This window comes from Ovis canadensis, chromosome 2, assembly GCF_042477335.2.
Source record: "Ovis canadensis isolate MfBH-ARS-UI-01 breed Bighorn chromosome 2, ARS-UI_OviCan_v2, whole genome shotgun sequence".
NCBI classification, from domain to species: domain Eukaryota; kingdom Metazoa; phylum Chordata; class Mammalia; order Artiodactyla; family Bovidae; genus Ovis; species Ovis canadensis.
In genome coordinates this window covers 18980984-19002763 of record NC_091246.1, presented here as the reverse complement: position 1 = coordinate 19002763, position 21780 = coordinate 18980984, and the positions used below count along the sequence as shown (strand labels likewise).

The 21780-nt window shown below is 39.5% G+C and overlaps 1 long non-coding RNA gene across 1 annotated transcript in view; it reads right to left on the bottom strand.

The window, feature by feature from the left end:
• Positions 1-21780, bottom strand: part of LOC138433256 (uncharacterized) — a 152764-nt gene that overhangs the window by 70686 nt on the left and 60298 nt on the right. The window contains exons 2-3 of the long non-coding RNA XR_011254219.1: positions 16321-16396; positions 6682-6792 (exon numbers count right to left, since the gene is read on the bottom strand). This is a non-coding gene — a long non-coding RNA (uncharacterized lncRNA). The remainder of the gene's footprint in view (positions 1-6681; positions 6793-16320; positions 16397-21780) is intronic.

Below are 21780 nucleotides of genomic sequence, written 5' to 3'. Positions count from 1 at the left end.
AATGGATATCTTTCCTTTTCTCCTTTGCCTTTCGCTTCTCTTCTTTTCTTACTATTTGTAAGGCCTCCTCAGACAACCATTTTGCCTTTTTGCATTTTTTTGAGGGGGGATGGTCTTGAATACGGCTTCCTGTACAATGTCACAAACTTCCATCCATAGTTCTTCAGATACTCTATTAGATCTAATCCCTTGAATCTACTTGTCACTTCCATTGTATAATCATAAGGGATTTGATTTAAGTCATACCTGAATGGTCTAGTGGTTTTCCCTACTTTCTTCACTTTAAGTGTGAATTTGGCAATAAAGAGTTCATGATCTGAGCCACAGTCAGCTCCTAGTCTTATTTTTGCTGATTGTGTAGAGCTTTTCCATCTTTGGCTTCAAAGAATGTAATCAATCTGATTTTGGTATTGACCATCTGGGATGTCCATGTGTAGAGCCTTCTATTGTGTTGTCGGAAGAGGGTGTTTGCTATGACCAGTGTGTTCTCTTACAAAACTATTCTCCTTTGCCCTGCTTTGTACTTCAAGGCCAAATTTGCCTGTTACTCCAGGTAGCTCTTGACTTCCTCCTTTTTTTGCTGTCACACTATAGTTTAAATCAGGGTCCCCAACCTCCAAGATCTAATGCCTGAGGATCTGAGGTGAAGCTGATGTAATAATAATAGAAATAAAATGCACGATAAACATAATGCACTTGAATTATCCCCAAACCATCATCCACACTCCCTGTCCATGGAAAAATCATCTTCAATGAAACCAGTCCCTGTGCCAGAAACATTGGGGACTGCTGGCTTAAATCTGATGAGTTCCCAAACTGGCACAAAGAGCACTATATAAACTTTGAAAACTAAATTGGCCTGTAGACTAGAGCCCACCAAAAAAACAAGTTAAGACTTGCATCGGAAACGAATGAGGTCAACTGCTGCTAAAAGAGAATGCCAACAACATTCTCTGAAGAATTTAACAATCTCATAATATTCAAAAAGTTCTATATATAATTGATATACAAGTACCTGTAAAATCTTAATAAAAATCACAGATGCTAGAAAATTCACAGATGCTAACCCTGAGATGACTCAGATATTGGAATTATCAAATAATATAAAGCAGAGATTATAACCATGCCTCATGAAGTAATGGAAAATGTTCTTGAATGGGAAGATAGATGTTCTCAAGAAAGAAGTAGAAATTATAAAGAAGGAAATAAATGACAATTTTAGAACTGAATAATACAGTAATGGAATTAACAAAAAGCACATATAGCTCACTTGCAAAATGGATATGACAAAGGAAAAAATCAATTAACCTGAAGATAGAACAATTGAAAATTTCCAATCTGAAGCTTTTTTCCAAATTGGAGAATTAATATACATGTCATTGAAGTGCCAGAAAAATAGAAGGGAAAAATCAATTAGAAAATACATTTTAAGAAACAATGGCTTAAATTTATTTTTAGGGTAACAATGGAGAAACAGACATAGAGGACAGACCTATGGACGTAGAGGGAGGATACAAGGGAGAAGGGGAGATGTTTGGAGAGAGAAACATAGAAATTTACAATATCATATGTAAAACAGATAGCTAATGGGAATTTGCTGTATGACTCAGGAAACTCAAACATGGGTGCTGTGACAGGCTGAAGGGTGGGAAGTGGAGGGAGTTGGGAGGCAGGGCCAGGAGGGAAGGGACATGTGTGTACCCATGGCTGAATCTCATTGATGTATGACAGAAAACTACAAAATTATGTAAAGCAATTATCCTTCAATTAAAAAAATTTAGAGAAACAATGGCTTAAATTTTCCAAAATGTGGTTAAAGATATAATTAAACAGATACAAAAAAATGTGGTGACATCTAATTAGAATAAATGCAAAGAAAATTACATCTCAATACATCATAATCAAACAACTAAAAAATAAAAATGAGGGAAAAAATCTTAAAATCAGCCAGAGGAAAGCAACATATTACATAATGGGAAAAGCCAACTCAAATGACCTTAGATTTCTCACCAGAAACCATGAGGGGTGTAAAACATTGGGGAAATTACTTGGAATTCCAAAGAGAAAGTTATCTGTCCAGAATTTATATCCAGTAAAATAGCCTTCAGAAATAAAGGAGAAATAAGGCCATCTCCCCTGGTGGCTCAGTTGGTAAAGAATCTGCCTGCAATGTGGGAGACCTGGGTTCAATCTCTGGGTTTGGAGGATCCCCTGGAGAAGGGAAGAGCAACCATTCCAGTATGCTGGCCTGGAGAATTCCATGGACTGTATAGTCCACGGTGTCGCAACGAGTCAGATAGGACTGAGCAACTTTCACTTTCACTTTGGTCTTCCCCAGTGGCTCAAGGATAAAGAATCCACCTGCAGTGCAGAAGCCACAGGAAACACAGGTTTGATCCCCTGATCTGGAAGATCCCCTGGAGGAGGGCATGGTAATCCACTCCAGTATCTTTGCCTGGAGAAGCCCATGGACAGAGGAGCCTGGTGAGCTACACAACTGAAGTGACTTAGAACACAAGATGAAATAAAGAGAATTTGCCTCCAGAAGACCTTTTCTAAAAGAAAGAAGTTGTATAGGCAGAAGAATGGTATCAGAAGGAAATTTGGAACTTCAGAAAGAGACACAGAACAGTAAATAAATAAGATATGCAAAATAAACATATCTTCTCTGGTTCTTTAAAATATATATGACTATGGAAAGCAAGGACTTCCCTGGTGGCTCAGATGGTAAAGCGTCTGTCTACCATGCGGGAGACCTGGGTTCGATCCCTGGGTCGGGCAGATCCCCTGGAGAAGGAAATGGCAATCCACTCCAGTACTATTGCCTGGAAAATCCCATGGACAAAGGAGCCTGGTAGGCTATAGTCCATGGGGTCACAAAGAGTCGGACACGACTGAGCGACTTCACTTCACTTCACTTCATGGAAAGCAAAGCCTATAAAATTGTCTGATGGGGTTTTCAATTGATTTTCCTGATTTTAAATGTACCTATCTTCTCTAGAGCACCCCACTCCACCGCAACTTGTCAACCTGCAAGCCTTTCTTAACCCAGGCCAAAATACAAAATCTGCATATTGACGAATGAAATAGGAGAATGTTTAGTGTGGATATTATACATTTGGTAGGTGGAATGAAAATAAAAGCTTTAATTTCATTTAAAACCTCAGTATGTTTTGAATCTCCCCCTCCCCGCCCCAAGAATTGTAGAACTTTTCAGTATTTCTGTTAGTAGAACTAATCAATATTAAGAAGCTAGATACTTTTTCATTGTTCCGTTTTACCTAGTCTTTCTTCTTTATTACTTTCTTGTTCATGTCCTATTCCCTCCCCCTACACTTCCTGTCATGTATAATGCATATGACAACTACAAAATAAAGGAGTAGGATAAAGAGACCTACGTAGCCATAATGATTCCACATTTCACTTGAAGAGGTTAAAATATTAACTTTAAGTAGAGCTGAAAAATTTGGTGTATATATTGTAATCCCTGCAGTAGTCACTAACAAAATTCAAATAAAGGCATACAATAAAAATTCACATAGATAAAATAAAATACTCAAACATATTCAAATAAGCCACAATAAATCAGGCAAGAAACAGAAAGATGAAGAGAACAATAAAATTATGAGCCAAAATTGAAATGTATCAATAATTACATTAAATAAAATTGGTATAACCACACCAAAAGACAAAGATTTTCAGATTAACAAAGAAGACCAAACTATATGTTAGGGTCAAAGGGCTTCCCTGGTGGCTCAGAGGTTAAATAAAGCATCTGCCTGGAATGCTGGAGACCTGGGTTCGATCCCAGGGTCGGGAAGATCCCCTGGAGAAGGAAATGGCAACCCACTCCAGTACTCTTGCCTGGAGAATCCCATGGAGGGAGGAGCCTGGTAGGCTACAGTCCATGGGGTCGCAAAGAGTCGGACACGACTGAGCGACTTCACTCACTCACTCACTCACCCTAGGGGAAGGTAAATAGTTAAACATTTTATGGAATGATGGGTAAAGAGTGTGAATTAAATTGGTACCTAGAAGTCTAAAGTGTCAACATGATCTGTTAACATGGGGGCATATGGAAGCCAGGTAATAAATGGAAAAAAAGGAAAACTGACTCAAAGGATTCACTGGGTACATGGATCCACCTAGTGGTTATTTTCCTTGTCCCAAATGTAGTCAGGATAGACATCCTTGGTAACGTTACAACACCTACAAGGGATGCTTGGCATGCGGGGTACAAAGGTGTTTTGGTGTGAATTCTAAGTAGGAAGTTTCTGATACTGTAAAACTCCCTTCCAACACAGGAAATCAAAAATACTACCACATGCCTGGGAGTGAAGTCGCTCAGTCGTGTCCGACTCTTTGTGACCCCATGGACTGTAGCCTACCAGGCTCCTTCCTCCATGGGATTCTCCAGGCAAGAGTACTGGAGTGGGTTGCCATTTCCTTCTCCAGGGGATCTTCCTGACCCAAGGATTGAACCCAGGTCTCCAGCATTCCAGGCAGATGCTTTAACCTCTGAGCCACCAGGGAAGCCCACATGCCTGGAACTGATGGAAATTCATGCCACTCAACAATGTACAGAAGGCAGGGTCAATGTTTCCAGTCAGTTCTACACCTTCTTCAGTAGCCCAGCCCCTTGTGATAACCAGATGGATTCTAGAAAATGGCATTAGACTATGGCAAACTCAACCAAGGAATAGTCCTAATTACAGCCACCATGTCATGTGTGACATCTTATCTTGAGCATATTAAAACAGCCCCAGGTACACAGAATACGATTCATCAAACGTATTCTTTCCCATAACTATCAGAATAGGGGATCAGAAATAGTTTGAATTCAGACAACGGTAAGGCAACAGTATTTATTTAGAGTTTAGTCTAACTTCTTGCAAAATACCATGTTGAATCATTATCTGTATCAGTGAGTGCATGCTAGTGAGAGTGAGAAGTGGCTAACATGTCAGAGGCCTTGTTAAGAAAGACCCTGTGCTCCAGAGGATGAGAGATTAACCCTAAGGACTCAGGGTTAGGTCACACCGGTAAAACTGTAGTGGTCACGGGCATTCTAGGGCATTCCATGCCAAGTAAAAGATAAATTATTGCCTCTTGCACATCCCAGTACAAAGAAAGAGGTAGAATGACATGTAGGCTTCTTCGGATTCTAAAGGAATCAACAACTGGGAACACTGTATGGACGTGTACACCAAGTGACATGGAAGCTCTGAGTGAGACCCAAATAGGAAAAGCTCTGTAGGGAGAGCAGGCTATGATGGAAATAGCCTTGCTATTTGAAACAAACCAGTCATACCCTGTGGCCTTACTAGCTGTGGGTAAAGATAGCATTTGGAGTGTATGACAACCACCAAAGGGACATTCACAATACAGAATCACGGAGCAAGGTCATACCATCTGCAGAGGCTTTAATAGCTTCTGAAAAACCATTCTCCCGTGCGCCTTTGTAGAAATGAACTATCTAACCACGGGGTACCAAGTGCCCACACAGCCTCAGTGGTGCATTATCGGCTCCGTTCTCAGATTTTCTAAGTCGTAAAGTCAGGTGGGCCCTGCAACAATCCTTTTTAAGATAAAAATGCTCTATCAAGATTCAAGTTGGTTGTTACACAGGTAGCACATAGCCGTAGTCTACCACCATTACCTAGGGCCTCTCCCTCCTACGCTTGCCTGCCGCATCTCAGGAAACCATGCAAAGCGGTTTCCCCACACCCTTCCCCTGACCCAAAGGCCAGAATCACGCTGAGACAGCAGCTGTCCTGTGGGCCCCCCGCAGAAAGAAGGACAAGGCTTCCTCCCAGTGTAGATCAAAGGCAGGCACATCTGCGACCTGGTCACCGCAAAGACCAGCACTGGCTGGGAGTCCTAGGCAAGCCCCAGGATACCGGCGATTGCATTACAGGCTTAGCTCTAGCAGGTCAAACGCCGGAGCAGTCCAACAGCTCAGCACAGGGTTACAGTATCCTCAGGGCAATTTTTCCTCCCAGCAACAGCGAGGTGTCAGGAATTCTCCCAGGAGGCCGCCTGCTGCTGGAGCTTTCCCCGGTTCAGCCTCAGAGCCCCGCTCTTTCTTTTGACTCAGCCCTGCTGCCCACACCCTGTGATGGGGCGCTGGCTCCTTCGTCCACGCCCCTCTGTCAGGAAATGTTCCCCTCTTATGAGTAGCGCAAGTGGCACCTGAGGACCAGGCCTAGGGCCTGATGGGTGTGTGGAGTGTGTGGCTTCCCAGGAAGACAAATTGGAGCCTTCACACGCGCTCTGTGGCTCAGTGGGGGGCGGGCGGGGGCGGGGATGGTGCAAGGAATGAGCTGGGGCCCTGTTGGACCGGCAGGGAGAGGACCGGCTGGGCTGTGCTAGGCGCCTGGGAGGCTCTGAGAACTGCAGAATCAGGCCTTAACTGCTGCCTCCGCCAGCTCACTCTTCCAAGAGGAAGCCGCGTCTTGCAGGATCTCAGGAGATATAATGGGGCTGGGGGATCGGTATAGGACCCCTGGAGGAGAAACACCTGCGTGCTCTTGGTCCCAACGGCCCCTTTTCCCTGACTCCTTAAAGAGTCTGGGTCACAGGCTCTGATGAAAGAGACGCATAGTGCAAGGAGTCTATGCTTGTGCCCAAGAATAGGTATTTTTACTCACCATTGTTGATTGAGTTGATATTGTTACTGACCTGGTATCTAGAATGAAGAGCGCTGGTCCTCTGGTGGGGAGACAATGAGGGTCAGCTGTGCCTCTGAGACCGGCTGCAGTATCTGAAGTTTGTTTCACTAACTTTCCTCCTCTGTAAAATTCATTTAAGAAGTCTGCTAGAATTCATGGAAGTCGCTCACAAATTGTTTATCAATAAATAGATTCAATTTGCACACAGAGTGGACCTGGTGGACACTATAATGTGTCCCCCAGACCTCCCTTCAGTGCAGGACTTATGGCCCCAATTGTTGGGAGTGCTGCTGGCTGAAAGCCTTCAGCCACTAGCTCTTTCAGCAGTCTTGACCTCAGCTGCACAAGTGACCTTGTGCAAGATTATCTCTCTGCCTTGGATCCACATCCAATGAATGACTGATAAATCTGTATGAAGAACTAACCATCTTGGCCCAACTCAGGACAACTCTGAAAGGATATTCGTAACAACTTTCAGAGTACCCTGAGGCTGTCACTGGTCCTTTGCTTAACTCTTTGCTTAACTTGTCTCTTCCCTCAATCCCATTTCCTATTTCCCCTATCTACAGAGATTGTCCTCACCCTGGATAAGCATTCAGCCAACTAAATTCAGTCTTACAGTCACGTTCTGGAGAAACTCAACCCGTGACAAGACTTCACACTCAGTGTGGATTTTTCTCTTTTGCATTTGTAATTTGAGTAATTTCATGTCTGTGTCTTTTTAAGCTCTAGAACAGAGAAATTTAGCACTGAAGGAAACATTACTGGCCAGCCATCTACCTAAATTTTTTTCTTTTATACAATAATTTTTCCCTATAGTGTTCTAACCTCAACTTATGTTTGGGTATTTCCAATGGTATGCAGAATGGACAGTCATACATAGCTCTAATATTTACAAAGTCTCTTCCTATGATGAGTAGAAACTGGCTTCCTTGTGTTTTCTATTTGCCTTTGTTTTGTATATTAATCTACTTCCATATGACAGTTTTAAATAAATGAAAGCACCTAGGATGTCCTCTGCTGAATTTTCCTGAGGCTAAATAAATCCATTTTCCTCAACCATTCCCCATATGTTTCAAGATCCTTCACCATCATATTCCACCTCTCTTATAAACTCGGTAAATTACTCATCCCTTAGCATAGAGAACCCCTTATGAAAAGCATCTTGTCCACAGTGGGTGTTAAAATGCAAATAAACAATTTAGATTGACTGGAGAGATGATACATCAAGTTATTTAATCCTTTTCAAGTACTAATATATTTTAAAAGTATCCAAACCTTTTGATATAATCTCTTCTTCCTCAAATAGAATGGCTTGCTCATAAATGTTATGGTGAGAATTTTAATCCCTTTGTAGGACTAATATAGTTTATTTATGGTATCATGACTCTGTGAAATGATTTGACAAATCAGAGGTGATTCAATTTTTCATTCTTTTAGTTAAACTGGGTGACTGATTTTTATTCTGACTGTCATCACTAATGACAGTATGAGATTCAACATTCTGTGTGTTGTGTCAAGGACAGCAAGAGGGTGAACTAACTACCAATCCAACTAACATTTTATGCAAATGACATGATCCAGTATATCCCGTGTACATGGCTCATTGAAAATTATAATTGTGTATTAAAAATTGTATACAAGCCATATTTTATATGGGCAGCATGTGTTTTGTGGAGCAGGTAACACATGACAAGAAACAAACATCATTAAATTGCTAAGGAATTTAGGCCGCTGGCTATTTTAACACACCTTTTTCTTTTTAAGAATGAAAGGGTCCACTTCGATGACAAATTCTAATGATTGAATTCTGTTTTTAACTCTGAATTCCATAGAGGGCTGCAGTCCACATTCTTTGATAACTTAAATGGCAATTTGCTTTGGAAACTATGATGATATGAGGCTTATGTCATTAGGAAGAAAAGCTCATTAAATTAATTCCCAGTTCATAATTTACTTTAGGAAATTATTAATGTTGAAAAGATTAGTTGGGACAAAGATGGTTGAATTTAGTTTTCTCATGGAACACTGATGTTGTAAAAAACAAATGTTAACTGATTTATCATTTTTATATTGTGTGTACTTCCTATCTTAATGAGAAAGTTGACATTTGGTTCACTCAATTTTTATTATTTTATAGTTCCCTAAGAGAATAAGCTTTCTTAGTGTTTCCACCTTTGCCGAGGAGACGTATGGCATAGTGAATATCAGCATACTCTTTAGAGTCAGACAGAGGTTTAAATCCCAGCTCTGTTGCCTATTAGCTATGTGACCTAGGTCCAGTTGTATTTTTACCTTTATCAGCCAAATTTTCCTCATCTGAAAAATGAAAATGGTAGCAATAATCATGTAATAATATTGTAATCATTAAATAAGATGGTACACCCATGCACTGCAAGTGTTCTCAAATGGTAGCTACTGCCATTATATTTTGGATGCAGCAAGAGCTTTGGTGCAATTAATATTCTCTTCATATAAGAGTAAAATGACTCTAACACAGATGTTCATTACAACTTAAAGAATAGTGAAAGGGGGAAAAAATGAACTATTCTGATTCCAAAGGCCATTTTTCCCACTTCTAACCTAAAACACAACAGATATCTTTCTTAGAGAAGAATTTTAAAACTCTTTAGAGAAAAATGCAGTATATTTTTCTTTGGGACATCAGGGAGAAAAGCTATTGGTAGATTACACTGTAAATTATAGACATGAAGTAGTCTCAAATGAGAAGGGAAGAAAAAGAAGTGCTAATTTCTTACTGTGTGCCAAACACTGTGATATTTGTTTAAAAATCACTGTTAGCACTATCATACATCATTAACCTAATTGTAATTACAGCTGCCATTTATTAAGGACCTATTACATAGGAAGTATGTTATATATACTTTGAATTTAATCCCCACAATGACCTTATAAGGTATGCATTACTTTGTCTAATTTATTGATAAGAAAAGCAAGGCCTAGAAAGTTGAAGGAACTTGCCCCAAATCATATTGCTGGTGAATGTCAGCGCTAGAATTGGAACCCACTTAAAGCTATGGTTTTTCCAGTAGTCATGCATGGATGTGAGAGTTGGACCATAAAGAAAGCAGAGTACTGAAGAATTGATGCTTTTGAACTGTGGTGTTGGAAAAGACTCTTGAGAGTCCCCTTGGACTGCAAGCAGATCAAATCAGTCAATCCTAAAGGAAATCAGTCCTGGATACTCATTGGAAGGACTGATGCTTAAGCTGAAGTTCCAATACTGTGGCCACCTGATGCGAAGAACTGACTCATTGGAAAAGACCCTGATGCTGGGAAAGACCGAAGGCAGGAGGAGAAGGGGACGACAGAGGATGAGACAGTTGGATGGCATCACCGGCTCAATGGACATGAGTTTGAGCAAGCTCCAGGAGTCGGTGATGGACAGGGAGGCCTGGCATGCTGCAGTCCATGGGTTTGCAAAGGTTTGGACATGACTGAGCGACTGAACTGAACTATCCAAAAAGGACCAAGATTAAAGCTGCAATTATTCTGTTTCAGTTTGCTTTACTTTGGTTTGCATCAACAAATAACATTTTGGATTAGCTCTCAAAGATATGACCTTGGATAGCACTGCAGAAACCATAGGGAGGGACTGGGTAAGCACCTAGCTAACTTCCAACAGTTGTCAAGACCATCTTCAACATTTACAGCCTCCTTGAACTTTATTCATTGTCTGCGGTACCTCACTTACCAACCACATACGTATGTGTTCCACAAAGGCCTGCACTTAATACCTTTGTTCCTATAGCCCAGGGTTCCAAAGTTGTCTTAATCATTGCTACAACCTCAGCTACTTCCAGAGAACCACCACTCTTGTTGAACATTCTGACATTCTTACAATGTTTTGTTAGCTAGCAAGGGCTTTTGACTAGACAGCACTTTCAGAAGCGATGTCTTATGATTGGTGCCTGTTCCTCAAGTGGTAGTTCTACAACCATCTTGGGTATTTTTCTCTTAAAATAAATTCTAAGCAAGCTTTTCCAGAAATGAGACATTTCAAGCTTTTATGTGTTTCATACAGAGGTTTCTTTTATGGAAACTGTCTAGAACTCACAGAATCAGATTCAACCTATAACTCAAAAGTCTAATAGGTCATTTCCTCCTTACCAAGGTGCCTTTTAAGTGAATTATAGAAATTTTGGTATGAAGTAAATATTGAAAGTAAAATATTGGCTTAAAAATAAAAGGTAACATTTTATTAATTTTAGGTACCAGTTAAATTTGGTCCCCAAAGTAATATTGGCATGAAATCTCAGTATATATTTATTATAGTAAATCTGAAATACTGCTATTCAAAATCAGAAATAATCAGAGGTACCAAGATATACACAGGGATCTCAGAGAGGAAATTTTGTTGAAAGAAAACAATAGATCATAGGAATAATACCTCTTCAAGGTGCAGATAAATGACCTAAGATACCTTAACCGGTTTCTTATCTGAGGCTCTGAGATCTCAGTTTTGATAGATATTTTGTTGCAGATGATAAGAAGAAAACCTTCCAGAAGCTTGAGTGAGTTAAAGGGAAAAAGCACTGACTGAGGCAATCAAGGTAAGTGATGCATATATGATGTCCAGGGCAAAAACTAGAGCGACCCAAGTTTTACCTAACAGCTTAGCCAGTGACCTGGAAGGTTAGACATGTAGTGAGTCAAACCCAATTAGTTCCCAATTCATGACTATGACATGGAGGAAGAGAAAGATCTGCTTGCCAATGGCTTCACTGGAAGCAGTTCAAGCTGAAGTGCATCATAGCATTCTCAGAGTCTCTCTCTAAACCTCTATTACATTCTCACAGCTAAGCTGTGACTGGAATACTTACAGATACTTGGGGAGCGATGCTGTTTTATGCGTAAAGAGGAACTAGAGAGGTTCAAGCTTGATTCATAATTTGTATGAAATAAAGGTGAAAAGATAAGATCATGCAATTCTGTAACTTCAGGATACCTTCACATAAATAGCTATCCTGCTTTGTGTAGTTAAGGTCATTGTAACCCAGAAAGCTTTATTCCATATCACAGGTTCACAGCTTGGATTGAAACCTGTCTCTTCATTCCTAAGGCTGTATTCTTTATCACCACATGACCTTACCGGTCAAGAAAATGCCAGAAGAAATAGAAAAAAGGCATTGTAAAGGAAAATGACAAACAGCTCACTGGACAAGCTGAAAACAATATCCTTTGGTCAGTTACTATTTTTCTTAGCATATTCTTATTTTAATAAATATTTACCGTGAGCCAGACCTTTCTTATTTAATCCTCACAATATACTTGAGAAGTAGGAATTATTCCATTTTGAATGCACTGTAATGTATTTAATGTATTTAAAATGATGTAGTAATGACACTGTGACCCCCAGAGGCCAAACAGCTTTGCTCAATAAGTTAAGGTAATTGCTGAGCCCCAATGTCTTTTGATAACAAGTCCAGTGTACTTGCCCTGAATATTCAAAACTTAGGTTTGTGGGTAAGCTATGACCTGGCTCCATCATATTGTTGCCCCAGGCAGTATTGTAGGGAACATCATTTGAAATATCAATTCAGAGATTTTTATAAGTTGAGGTAAGGATTTCAGACATTTGCTCTCTGTCATCAACCAGTCCCTGGGTGTCAGCTATTCCCTTTGGCCAGGGAATATTCCCAGGAACATTAACACATGGAAACAACATTTCTGTATTTGCACTCTTTTTGAGGGATTTTCAGTAATTCAAACTAAATCAGGGGGCTGATGATTTATAACTGTACAATAGAGCAAATATGGATTACTAACCTGAGTGGCTAAAGAAGGATTTTAGCAGATGGTTCAAGTGGGAAGTGACTTTTTCAAAGATCTGCTTGTTACAGCAGTTTGGATTAATGGCCCTTCTTCTACGTTAGAAGAATACTTCTTAAATAAATGTTGGCTTGACAACACCCTTCTTCTGATTCTGGAGGGAAAATTTTTACATAAAAAGTGAAGTTATTTGAATCAGTCACTCAGTCCTGCTGATTGCCTGTGGACAAGGCCTACCCTCAGGTTAGAAATGGGAATTCTTATGTCTGATTAGTTTTATCATAGAAACATTCAAATATATTTTAAAAACCTATTAAGAAGAAAATAAAAGATGTAATCATATTATGTTGAAATAAAAGCAGTTAACATTTTCTTCTAAAAACATCATAATTTTATATAAACATTTTAAGGCAAACTTTGTACATATCCATATCCATATTTCCTTAGGACAAATAACCAGAAGTAAAAGTTGGAGGACATAGTTTATGCAGAAGTTTAACACTTCATATTTATCACAAAACTGCTTTCCAGAATGCTGTGTCAACCAAATATACTATCAGCTCTTTACATCAATGTATTAATGATGTAGACTTTCCCATTTCTTCTGGGAAAAGCCTTTGTGGGAGAAGTAGCCACAAAGGGAGAAGCCCCTTTGTGGGAGAAGTGAATTGACTCTCAGGAGAAATGGAAACGAAAGGGCCTGAACTGGGGAGTATAAGGACTTTATTTGGGATCAGTGACAATTATCTGTGATACAGTACTTCAGGAGAAACTGAGATGGAGATTTGGGAGGACAAAATGAGGATCGTTTGGTGAGCCACTCAACCTTACCTGGAGGATTGTGTGTGTGCATGTATGCACATAAATGTTGTCTACTCAAAACATGGAGGGTCTACTGACTTGAACAGAGATGCTCCTTTTCCTTTCCTAAGTTTAGACAGAGCAAGAGATTACTGCAATATGTTATAATTTCCTGATAGATTGATTTTATAGTTACTTATTGAACATCATGTGAAAAGATTGCTGTTCCAGATGGTAGATCCACTGATATGAAAAAGAAACTCATATTCTTCTTCTCTCCACTTTATTATTAAAGTGTTGTATGAGGAGTTGAAGGCCATACATAGATGCCATTGCTTTGAATAAGGTAAGAGGATTGGGTGTGAATTTCTGGAAATGAATAGTATGGCTTGGATAAAAAGGCATAGAAAGAGTTTGAATGATTTTGGCTTTGAGCCAAGAGATTACAGATTGTATTGAATGGGCAGGGATGTTACATTACTTAGGACAAGAAGTTGGGGCACATCAGCTGAAGCAGGAGTATCTAGAAGTAAAGTAAAAGTGGTCTTCTTTATGAACTTTGCCAGTGGGGATGCAGAGAGTTTTGTGTTATATCTGGCTTATGTATAACAAGAGTTTCCATCCTCAAAGAAGCTTTGAAAGACAGAGGTATGATAAATGCTGAAGAGGGTGTGGAGAAAAAGAAACCCTCTTACTCTGTTGGTGGGAATGCAATCCAGTACAGCCACTATGGAGAACAGTGTGGAGATTCCTCAAAAAACTAGAAATAGAATTGCCATACAACCCAGCAATCCCACTGCTGGGCATACACACCAACAAAACCAGAATTGAAAGAGACACGTGTACCCCAATATTCATTGCATCACTGTTTACTATAGCTAGGACATGGAAGCAACCTAGATGTCCACGAGCAGACAAATGGATAAGAAAGCTGTGGCACATATACACATTGGAATATTACTCAGCCATTAAAAAGAATGCATTTGAATCAGTTCTAATGAGGTGGATGAAACTGCAGCCTATTATACAGAGTGAAGTAAGTCAGAAAGAAAAACACCAATACAGCATATTAACACATACATATGGAATTTAGAAAGATGGCAATGATTAGCCTGTATGCAAGACAGCAAAAGAGACACAGATATAAAAAACAGACCTTTGGACTCTTTGGGAGAAGGCAAGGGTGGGATGATTTGTGAGAATAGCACTGGAATATGTATATTACCATATGTGAAATAGATCACCAGTCCAAGTTCGATGCATGAAACAGGGCACGCAAAGCTGGTGCTCTGCGACAACCCTGAGAGAGGGGATGGGGAGGGAGGTGAGTTCAGGATGTCCCATGGCTGATTCATGTCAATGTATGGCAAAAATCACTACAATGTTGTAAAGTGATTAGCTTCCAATTAAAATAAATAAATTTCAAAAAAAGAAAGAAAGACAGAGGTGGTAAAGGGCATAATAAGTGGCAAGTATGATACCATATCTGTCTTTAAAGTTTATGACTGTAGATGAGGAGGAGCGGGTGGATAGATAGCACCAAGAACCAATTGAATCAAAAGGCTAAAATGTTTGAATTTTATGTATTTAAAAATATATTTCTCTGATTATAAAAATAATGTAGATAACTATTAATATTTTGAAAAAAGCAAAGTATAAAGAAGATAATAAAAATGACCCTTAATCTTACAAGTCTTTTGATTAAAATGCTTAAATACACATATATTATTGCTGCTGCTGCTGCTGCTAAGTCACTTCAGTCATGTCCGACTCTGTGCAACCCCATGGACTGCAGCCTACCAGGCTCCTTCGTCCATGGGATTTTGTACATAACAATTATGCCTTTATATTCTAATTTGGAAATATGTAACTGGAGAGATAACAACTCAGATAATTATTGTCTTGGTTTCAACAAAAGTCTGGAGAATAAAGTTATTAATATCTTATTGACAGTCTCAGTGCCCTGTGATTCTCACAGAATTATTAGAGGTGTTATTCTTCTGAACTAAGAATTTTTTAATGTAAAATTCTTTGTTGGGGATTTGTTAACATGCAGTTGAGCACTGTCTAAAAAGAAGGCTTTTAAAAGGAACTTATTAAAGATGCATGCACAAAGTGAGTGGTTTACTACAACATCTGCCTTCTTTTGTTTAGAATCATTTGCTAATTGGAAATTCAAGGTTAACACCTCTGGAGATAGAAAGGTAATTGATCTCATGTTAGACTAGGCTTGGCACAGTTGAGAGGTTTCTCTGACTGACTCTCATAAAGACTCCTTTAATCATTCCAGATCTAATGCTGCTATTCTCTATTTTCCTGATATACACTACACACATAAATAATGATAGTAAGAAGTTGATCTATTCAATATATATCCAGAATTTACAGCACTGTTATAAGTTGGTTTTCTTTCTTTCTTTTTTTTTTTTTTTTTTTGAGACTAAACTTTGCAAGAGATGGTGTTTTCCTTTTGGTGGGAACCCAAGGAAGTTCAAGTCAAGTGTTTATCGCACCAGCAGCCCAAGCTAAAAAGTTTTACCATCTGTAGCTGCACCATCTGGAACATGCAGTTTCCCTGGTCATTATAGCAAGAGATGAGCACCTGGAAAAATGTATGTGCTATTTTCACTGTTTCAGCTACCAAGGGGCACACTTCTGTTCACCTTGTTGTTGCTTTATTGATCAGGCCTCACTGTACGGTCCTTATCAGTAGCAACGGAGTCAGGAAGTATAGAGCTTCAAATGCAATACCTGGTGAGCATACTGTCTGTCTCAGTGTATTTTCAACAGGATTTTGAGAGGTATTTTTAATATGAAATGGGGCAAAAATAATATAAGTATTGTCATTTTTGAGGTCAAAAAATCGTTAAATATCAGCAGTTTTATATAGTTCAGTCTAAAATATAAGAAAATGTGTGGAGTCATAAGCACTTTACTGAGTTAACACTGTCCATACCCTCAAAAAGAGTGTCTATTAGTAGGAGTGAGCCTGCTGCTACTGCTAAGTCACTTCAGTCGTGTCCGACTCTGTGCAACCACATAGACGGCAGCTTACCAGGCTCCCTTGTCCTTGGAATTCTCCAGGCAAGAGTACTGGAGTGGGGTGCCATTGCCTTCTCCGAGGAGTGAGCCTGCAAATAACCACAGTTCTATCAGAGAAGAGCTACAATCGAGGTACATGCAAAGCGCAACAGCATTAGAGAAGGGTGACTAGTTATGTGACCACTTGTTAAGGGAGGTGTCCGCCGTTAATTGTTGACGGTCATCATGAGAAGCAGGTAATTTCTAAACAGAAGGAATGACAGACAGACACAGAAATGGAGAGGGGGGAAAGCCTTGTTTAGAAAAGTCCAGTAACATAGGAAAAGTAAGAGAAAGGCCTGCTTGGAATAAAGTCATAAATGAAGATGGCATGAGGCTGAGAGTCTGACGTTGTATGTCACACTAAGGAAATTTACTTTTTGCTGATGGCAACTGAAGCTACTGAAGGCCTGATGTGATAGAATCAGAACTATCTTTAGGGGATAAGGAAGGAAATAGACTGTATGAAATACTGGATGTTTTATAGTGGAGAGTTTTTAGTTACTTTTGTGTTCCTTATCAAGTGTACACATGCTTTAAACTTTATGCAATAAAATCTCCCAACCCTACGGTAATCAATATCATAAAAACTCAAGGCAAGAAAGGAGATTGATGGGTACAGTGTAGACCAGATGTCTGGCTAATATTGAAGAGGAAAATGGCTGGTGAAAATATCTTCCATGGTCCTAGATTATAACCTGAACCTGGTGTACTGGCATCTTCTAAGATTCTAGCTATATTAAAAAAGAAATGCTGTTTTGGAATATTAAGAGCTAGAAAGGACCTTAGAGGTTTCAGTCTAGATTTGTTTTCCGTGTGAGAATTTTCTTTATATTTAACAAACTTGATCATGGCCATTGAGTCTTATGTTTGAATAGGGCCTTGAGAAACTAATTCATTCTCAAGACAGATCATTTCATTAAATAAAAGGAAAAACATTTTGCTGTTGTTTGCCATTTCAAAGAGCAATGCTTGAAAAATGGGAAGAAAAAACAAAAAGAGAATCTGGCCAGCAATCCCAAACGGAACCTTTACAATTTCTTAAAATATCTATAATGATACATGACAACCATAATGGAAGAAATGTTATTTAAAACTATAAAATAATAATAACCACTCTGGCCTTTTAATCTCTGTGTATTTAGGAGACAGTTTACATTAGAAAGAAAATAAATCTCCACATTCACTCTTCTATGAAAAAGTTTAATAGGAAAAGTGAGAATGAAAGTGATATTTCAAAGTCTTTGCCAGCTGAGAGTAACGACACTACTGAATCTTTATGAGGGTGCTTGAGATGCAGAATCAGGAAGGGCCAACTACCCCACATAATAAAGTGGGAAAGTCTTCATCCTTCTCTAAAGTCTGCTGTACATTCAAAACCCTGTGTGATAGGTGACTCAGAGCCTTTCAGGAAAGTTCCTTCAACCTAGTAAAAATGTGGGAATCCTTCTCAGTATCTGCAATAGTTTTGTTGTCATTTGTGATATGACTTACATGTCAACTAAGATAATCTAATACTTGAGACTGAAATTCAAATGTCTCAAAATTAAAATTGCCTGTCATAGGATCACTTAATTATTGTCCAATTTCTGGAGCTTCAAAGTGGTATAGGGGAGCTGGGTATCTCCCATCCAGTAGAACCCCTCACGTTATGGTCTGTAAAGATGTCCTCTATAATGGAAATGGATACAGTTTTCCCATCATACATTCTCATATCACTCCCAAGGAGGTGAAAATTTGTTCTTATTAATGAGGGGCAGGCAAAGGGGAAGGACAAAAAATCTTACAATCTTGGAAGGAAAGTTATGACCAACCTAGATAGCATATTCAAAAGCAGAGACATTACTTTGCCAACAAAGGTCCGTCTAGTCAAGGCTATGGTTTTTCCAGTGGTCATGTATGGATGTGAGAGTTGGACTGTGAAGAAAGCTGACCGCTGAAGAATTGATGCTTTTGAACTGTGGTGTTGGAGGACTCTTGAGAGTCCCGTGGACTGCAAGGAGATCCAACCAGTCCATTTTAAAGGAGATCAGTCCTGGGTGTTCTTTGGAAGGAGTGATGCTGAAGCTGAAACTCCAGTACTTTGGCCACTTCATGCAAAGAGTTGACTCATTGGAAAAGACTCTGATGCTGGGAGGGATTGGGGGCAGGAGGAAAAGGGGATGACAGAGGATGAGATGGCTGGATGGCATCGCTGACACGATGGACAGGAGTTTGAGTGAACTCCGGGAGTTGGTGATGGACAGGGCGGCCTGGCGTGCTGCGATTCATGGGGTCACAAAGAGTCGGATACGACTGAGCAACTGAACTGAACTGAACTGAGTCATGTTAGTTTCTGAGCATCTGCTTCCTTGAATTGAATAACTTTATAAATCATCCTCTATGGCATGCATCTTTGTCCCCGTTTCTTCCAGTGTCACTCTAAATTTGAATGCCATTCCCTTTCTAATCCTTTTAAAAGAGGTAGCAAAAACCTTTATAATTCTTCTAGCTGGTCCTTGGTTCATAAACATAAAGTCTATGGCATTTTGAAAACTGTATAAAAATAAAAAGATGTTGTATTCTTCATGTAGCCCTTCCTATTCTCCTTTTTAGAAGTGAGTTCTGCAGTATAGGGCAGGGAGCTCAGCTTAGTATTCTGTGGTGACCTAGAGGGGTGAGATGGAAGAGAGTGGGAGGGAGGTTTAAGAGGGAGGGGACACATGTATACATATAGCTGATTCCCTGGTAGCTTAGCTGGTTAAGAAACTGCCTGCAGTCCAGGAGACCTCGGTTCAATTCCTGGGTCAGGAAGATCTTCTGGAGAAGGGATAGGCTACCCGCTCCAGTATTTCTGGGCTTCCCTGGTGTCTCAGCTGGTAAAAAATCTACCTGCAATGTGGGAGACCTGGGTTCGATTCCTGAGTTGGGAAGATCCCCTGGAGAAGGGAATGGCTCCCGCTCCAGTATTCTGGCCTACAGTCCATGAGGTTGCAAAGAGCTGGACATGACTGAGCAAATTTCACTTTCACAGCTGATTCACTTTGTTGTATAGCAGAAACCAACACAAAATTGTAAAACATCTATACCCAAATAGAAATAAAAGAAGTGAGTTCTCTCATCTCTTTACACTCTAGAAATTATGTTTGCACCTCAAAAATTATATTCTTTTGATCAATTACTGCATATCTTTTCTTACTCTTCCTGCTATAGCCCACACTTTCTAGTGTCAGAAACCACATTTTATCCACATCATAGCCTCTTCCATGCCTTGTATGATGTTTAACTAACACATCAATCAACTCCATATAAATCTGAGTGCATGGAGGGTGGGAGGAATGGGGAGAAAAGAAGCTTTTAATAATGGATTCTAAGACTAGCCAAAACTGAGATAAACAATAACTCCTAAAAAGATTATATTAAAATGAAGCCATTCTATTAGGGAAGGGATAGTGTATATTTGTGATCAAAATGATTCAGGTCAACTTTAGCTATCAACTATAAGAGAGAAGATAACATGTAAAATGAGAAAAGTGAAGTATCAATTTGGTCTACCTGTATAATACCTACCCAATTTCAGTCCTTTGTCTATGTTGCTTCCCCCAAAGTCTGCAAGCTTCAGAACTCAATTATCATTTCTCCTTAGTTTAATTAATTTAAGCACATTCACAGAGTGTCTTACATGTTTCAGGCTATTTGTAAGGCATGAGGAGTACACAGAAGTATAAGACACATCCCTAGCCTTAAGGAGGATCTCATATAGGAAACGGCTTTGAACATGGCTTTGAAAAACAGATTGGATAATTAGATCTGGAAAAGAAAGGGAAGAAAGTTATCTCAAGCCCAGGCAACAGCACATGGAAGTGCTCAAAGTCAGGCAGGAATCACGTGCTTAGACACTAAATTGGCACCTTTGGTCTGAATCACAACAGACATGAGGAGGAAAGATGTTTGGAACTCAGCTAAGACTTGGCTCTGTTGGCTTCCTAAGAACCTGCCTTTTGTGTTCTCCGTTGCTTGTGAATCTCTGCTTCCTCTGCCTTTCAGCTCTAATCTGTATGTTCCTTCATTTGTTTCCTAATCCTAATTAAGTGGCATTTGGTATCTCAGGGGATAAAAGCCATCTCTTTTTTATGGACCAAAAATTACTATGATTAATTAGCTTATATTTATAAAGAAAATGCATGCCTAATTACATCAACTATAGATCCTATTTAATCAATTAATTATTGAAGCAAACATTTCTGGGGGCATATACTTTGCATCTAGAATAGTTTAGTTGTTCAGCCTGTAGACTCTAATGGAACAGTTTATTTACCATCTCTAAATCTCACTTTTTAAAAAACGTAGAATGAGAGTAACTGTATTTATCTCACAAGATAGTTTAAAAATTAAGTAATTTATATCACTCATTTGTGTTCTCTGCTTTTCATTTTCTCTCACCCTTCCTTGCTCTGATCAATTCATTCTCTGTCCTTCTCTACCCTCTTCTGTGCTCTAAGGCTGATCCCTACACACTGCATCATCCAGACTCTCTGGCTTATTTCTGATTGCTTCTGGCACTGATAAGAGACAGGGAAAAAGGAGAAGTAGCTGGTTTTTCTTCAGTACTTTCTCTCTGCTTAAATATTCTGGTTCTGGCACATTGTGGCAGTAGATTTGACCCTTCTCCTTCTGTCCCACAGCCCCTTCTTCAGGGGCTGTGCTGCTACTGGGCCCTGGCAACACTATTTTTCCTCTAGCCCTTCAGGTTGAAGCATCATAATTAATGGCTTTTGCCCATTCCTACTCCTGGATGCTTCAGCATCCATTGTTGGTTCTCTCAACTTTGTCTAGTCTTCTGTAAACAGTCCTTTCATTAAAGGTCCTGGAGTTGAAATCATCTGAGTGGAACTTTGTTTCTGGAAAGGACCCTGATTGATGAAGTATGTTACCAATTGTGTGTGCCTCTGGCACCTAGCTTGTGTTCACTAAATATTAGCTCTTTTTATCTTCATTCATTCATTAGCTTTGTTTGTGGCCTTTGCTTGCTAAATTCCATAAATGTTACTTAAATATATTGTTACCTCATTCTGTCTTAAGCATCCACATTACTTGGTACTTTGTGGATCAGAGATAGACATCCATCAATATGAGACTTAAGCCATGAAGGCAAAGAACATTTCCATGGAGACCTTTCTCTTTCATCTTTCTGAACATGTTGAGAAATAGAATTTGCAAAGGGAGAAATATCAAAACATTTTTTTTGGTAAATAATAACTACTAGGCTTGCCACAGGGAGAAGCCAGGAGAGGGGAAAGGAATGAATATATGTAACCTGTAGGGCAAGTGGTTTCTTACAGAAGCCTGTAACTCTGAAGACCTTCTCCCATTCAGTTAAGTGCTTCCTTCTATGGGGTGCATGAGTGAGGGGATGCGGACAGAATATTTTCTCCTAATGGTTTCAAGAGGATAA